This window comes from Tursiops truncatus, chromosome 7 (genome assembly GCF_011762595.2).
Source record: "Tursiops truncatus isolate mTurTru1 chromosome 7, mTurTru1.mat.Y, whole genome shotgun sequence".
NCBI classification, from domain to species: domain Eukaryota; kingdom Metazoa; phylum Chordata; class Mammalia; order Artiodactyla; family Delphinidae; genus Tursiops; species Tursiops truncatus.
The window spans coordinates 102,188,786-102,194,362 of record NC_047040.1 but is presented as its reverse complement, the minus strand read 5'-3'; positions in this window follow the sequence as shown (position 1 = coordinate 102,194,362).

The window sequence follows — 5,577 nt, the reverse complement described above, 5'->3', positions numbered from 1 at the left end:
AAGCAATGTCTTGTGGTGAGCTCTGTGTAGAGGCCACCCACCTGGGACCCTCTCCCTCCTGGCAGCCCGTTCCCAACCTTTTCAATGCCCAGTTGCTGCTTACTTCCCATGCCAATTCAGTCCCGTACTCACACGGCAGCTTCGGGGCCAGGCCCTCGGTGCAGAGGGCAATCAGTCTTGGTCTCTGCTCTCAGGGATCACACGCCCTGACTCACTTTGGTGACGGCCCTCAGGTGGTTCTGTGCTTCCAGCTTTCTGTCTGGAGCAGTGACTCTCAGAGTGTTCTCCCAGGACCAGCAGTATCAGCACCATCTGGCCCCTTGTCAGAAATGCAAATTCTTGGGCCCGACCCCAGACCTAGGAATAAGGAGGTCACGGGGTAGAGTGCAGCAAAATGTGTTTTAACAAGCCCTCCAGGTGAAGCACTGCTCAAGGACTGAAGAGATGGTGAAGGGACAGAACTAGGAGATGGCTGGGGCAGAGGCCTCAGGGCAACGTGTGTCAACTGGAAGGGCTCCATCTCATAATGCCATCCTGTGTCTCTGCACATGAACTGCTGCACAGTTAAGGTACATTCACTACAGGTCCCCTCTGGAGCCTCGTCTCCCTGCCTGTAGCCTGGGTCTAGGGACAAATCAGGACTTCTGTGCTCCACGTACTGCACTTCTCACCTCTGAAGCCCAGATCTGTTCCCCATGGCCTGTCAGGTATGAGAGACCTAGATCTCCTGGTCCAAACATCCAGAGAAGGAAAGGCAGTTAGTCCTGGCCTCACAGCAGTTTCATGATTCAGCTGCCTAGAGAGTCCTAATCTTCTTTCTTGTCTCAAACTCACCCCCTTAAGTGAGGACATCCTGGAGCCTCCTGGATCCAAGTCCTTCTGCATAATCTGGGAGTTGAGAATCTAGGCAAGGAGAGTGAATGGGGGTGGGGAGGGATGGTGAGAAGGAAGACAGGGAAGATGACATGGCGGAACTTATAATCACTTGGCCAGCCCCCCGCAGGGACCATCTCAGTCTGCGTGGACAGTCCAGCCTCGAGGCTCAGAGAGCAGGTTAAGGTGAAATCTGATGCAACCCGGAGTCCAAAGCCTGCCAGGGGGTCTCCGTGGCTTAGGCCGTGACTGGATGATGTCTTGGAGAAACCTGGGCAGACTGAAGACAGCTTGAGAGGTTAGAACCTACGAAAGACTGGGAGAATCATCAGATCTGAGCACAGAGAACTGAAGGGCAGGTCCCACAGAGCAGAAACGTGGTGGGTCAGGGAGGAAGAATCCCTGGGTCCCGAGTCCCGGAGCTCTTCTGCTAGAAGTTGAGCAGCTGGCTGAGGATGTTGAGCTGGCAGTTGGCCTTCCTGTCTTGTCCTGGATCCATGGCGCCCTGTGTCCATCAGGAGCACAGCCTCCTACACAGACAGCTAGGAACTATGCTTGAACTTTGATTCAAATACAGCCAATCAGGGGTGCTGATCATCATCACATAGCTGTGGTATTTCCCAGAACTGATACATTATCAGACAACAATAAAGAACTTGAACTTTGTGAACTTTGAGAACTTATTGTGGACACGGTCTCCATGTAGCTTCCTGAAATGTTGAAAATAACCTGTGGACATTCCCTCACTGGCGTCTCGGAGCTATAAGTACTGGAAACTACTACAGTAAGGGAGAAGTCAGGAATGACTCTAAGATTCCTAGTCTGGAAGACAGACTCGTGCCCTGAGAGACGGGTGTAGGGCACAAACAGGACTGGGGAAGTGCTGAGTTTAGCTTTAGACATGGAAAAGTAGCGCTGAAGGAGGAACCTTCAGAAGGAAGCCTGCAGGAGGCAATTGGGAAAGATTTTTATCTTCTAAAATCTAAGTGGCTAGGTTCGCAAGATGATATCAGGCTGGAAAATAGAGATTATGGAGTCATTGCGTGCAGGTGGAGCCCTTAAAAATGGGTGAACTCCCCAGGGCAGTTTGGGAAGGCTTCTAGGAATTGGCGGTGGTGGTGGCAGGGGGATGTCAATGTTGAAAATGAAAGAGTTGTTCGTTTTCTCAGTCCAGGCCTCCATCTAAATTCACCTGGTGGTAGCAATCTGGGTGCCAAGAAGATGAATATTAAAAAATTGGGGGGCTTCCCTGGTGACGCAGTGGTTGAGAGTCCACCTGCTGATGCAGGAGACATGGGTTCGTGCCCCGGTCCGCGTGGGTCCCACAGGCCGCAGAGCAGCTGGACCCGTGAGCCATGGCCGCTGAGCCTGCACGTCTGGAGCCTGTGTTCCGCAACGGGAGAGGCCACAACAGTGAGAGGCCCGCGTACCGCAAAAAAAAAAAAAAAAAAAAAATTTGGAGAGTGTTATGGGTTGAATCATATTCCCTCAAAAGATACACTAAAGCCATGAACACTGGTACCTGTTAATGTGACCTTATTTGAAAATAGGGTCTTTTGTAGATGAAATCAAGTTCCGATGAGATCATTAGAATGGGTCCTAATCCAACATTACTGGTGTCCTTGAAAGAAGAGAGAAATTTGGGGAGTTCCCTGGTGGTCCAGTGGGTAAGACACAGAGCTCCCAATGCAGGGAGGCTGTGTTGGGGAACTAGATCCCATATGCATGCCACAACTAAGAGTTTGCATGCCGCAATTAAGCAGCCTCCACACTGCAATGAAAGATCCCGCATGCCGCAACTAAGACCAGGCACAGCCAAAATAAATAAATAAATACATATTAAAAAAAAAAAAGGAAGAAGAGAGCAATTTGGACACAGATACACAGGGAGAATGCCATGTAACGATGGAGGCAGAGATTGAAGTGAGGCTTCAAGCCAAGAAACGACAACCAGAAACTAGGAAGAAGCAAGGAAGAATTCTCCCCTACAGGTTTCAGATGGAGTATGGCCTTGCCAACACTTTGATTTTGGACTTCTAGCCTCCAGAACTGTGAGATAATAAATTTCTGTTGGTTTAAGCCATCCAGTTTGTGGTACTTGGTTATGATAGCCTTAAAATTCTAATACAGAAGGAGGGACTTCCTTTTTCTGAAAAGTGCTCTAGTCTGCCCCCGTGCAGAGTGAAATAACAATGGCTAATATTTATTGATCGCTTAGAATGTACTAGGCCCTGTTCTGAGCATTTCACATGATTAACTCAATCCTATGATGAGACTATGCTTATTATCCCCACTTTACAGATGTTAAATGTAAGTGGCTTGCCTAAGGTCACCCAGCTAGTACCTGGAAGAGCTGGAGTTTGAACTTAGTGCCCTGTGGTTCCAAAACCCTTGCTGTTTCTAGACCAGACTGGCTTTCCGTTAGTCCCAGCCTGCCTTTAATCCCTGGACATTATGCTTGACCCCATATCAGCTCAGTTCCAGTGTGGAGACAACCTTGAGCAAGCAGGATAGTAAAAGCCAGAGGAAAGATGCATGATAGAAGTAAGGGGAAGATGAAGGAGGAAGGAGAGGGAAGAACGAGAGGGGGAAACAGAACCTCTCACCCAGCTTCCTCAGAATCAGAAAATAAACCATCAAGGAGTGCTTGGAGACTGACTCAGAAAAACAAAATCAAGGGGTCATGGTGGAGCATACCTGTGAATCCTGAAGCAGGGATAGGGAGAAGAGCTGAGAGGAGAAGGACCAGCTCAGCAGGAGAGGGCACAGGAAGAAGAAAGGTCTTAGGTGATGCAGAGAAGGGCGAGAACTGTCCCCAAGCCCTCATTCTCTCTAGATAGTTTGAAGTCTATCCCAGCCTTTACAGGTGGCAAGGTATCTTCTCTACAAAGTCCAATAAACATTCACTGATATATTCAACAAACACGTGCATTTGTTGTTCCTGAGACCTGGCTGATGAGGTAAGAACAGATCTCACATTGGTCCCTTCAGGTTTCTCTAGAGTAGGAGTCTCCAAGGGATAGACTGTGTCTGTGTCAGCTCCCTATATGCCTGTTACTTCTTCCCTCTTTAGTTCCAGACGCTGCTGTGGCAATGGTCCCAGTCTTGCTCAGAATAAATCTCTGCTTCTCGATCTACTGAAGCCACCTCTTGCTGGAAGTGTGCTGTTGGCACTAGGAACTCCAGTGGCCAAGTTAAAGGCATTCAGTTCTGCACTGCCTGGACCACCATTGCTTTGTCAAGATAATAATATCCTCTATCACTACTATGAATGAATATTGTTCAAATCATGCAATAAGACACAGAATAAAGGAATACAAGAATAAAGAAATAAAAAAAAGACAAAGAATTATAATCTATAGGTGATCTTATCAACTTCACAAAATTCACAACAAATATAGGGTTTAAGATTAACAGAATGACCAGATATAAAATCAACATACAAGAACCAATAACATTTCTATATACCAGCAATAATCAGTTAATAATACAATAGGAAAGAAGACAATCAAAACTATAGTGAAAAAAAAAAAGCAAACAGCGAATAACAAACAAAAACTGTAATATATCTTGGAGTTAACCTAGCCAAAAATGTATAATAAACTTATGTAAAAAATTTTAAAAATTTATTGAAGAAATTGAAAGAAGATTCAAATAAACAAATTAGCCCAATATTGTAAAAAATAATTATTATTCCCAAATTAATATATAAATTTAATGCAATCCTAATGAGATTGCCAACAAAATTTTTAATGCAACTTGGCAAATTGATATTAAAATTAATCTGGAAGACTAAGTGGGCAAGAAGCATTAAGATAATTCTGAAAAATAAGAATAATGAGGAAAAGTAACTGTATCAGATAAGAAGACATGTTACAGGAAAGTAACTGTATCAGATAAGAAGACATGTTACAAAGTTATTTAACTCTAAAAGTACAGTATTGAGCAGATTTTGGTAAATGGATAAATGGAATAGGATAGAGAACATATGTATACATGGGAATTTATTATGTGTTGGAGTTTCTCATCATAAATCAATGAGGTAAAGATAGACTCCTAATAAATGATATTGGGATAATTGACGAGCCATATGGAAAAAAAATAAATTAGATTTTAACTTCATACTGTAAACAAACAAAACATTCCAAGTAGATTAAGGACTTAGTTGTAAAATAATAATATTAATTAATTAATTATTAATTAATTAATTATTAATTAATTATTCTAATTAATAATATTAATTAGAAATGGTGGAATGGGTAAAGGGAGTCAAAAGGTATAAACTTCTAGTTATAAAATAAATAAGTCATGGGGATGTAATGTACAGCATGGCAAATATGTAATAATGTATTGCATATTTGATAGTTGCTAATAGAGTAGATCTTGAAAGTTCTTATCACAATAAAAAAATTCTGTAACTATGTATGGTGATGGCGATGGATGTTAACTAGACATTATGGTAATCATTTTGCAATATATGCAAATACCAAATCATTATATTATACATTTGAAACTAATATAATGTTATATGTCAATTATACTGCAATAAAAAATATTAGAAAATAATACAGGAAAATATTTTTATGGTTTAGGGTAGGGGTCTCCAACCCCCAGCCCACAGACCGGTACTGGTCCGTGGCCTGTTAGGAACCGGGCTGCACAGCAGGAGGTGAGCAGCGGAAGAGCGAGCGAAGCTTCATCTGT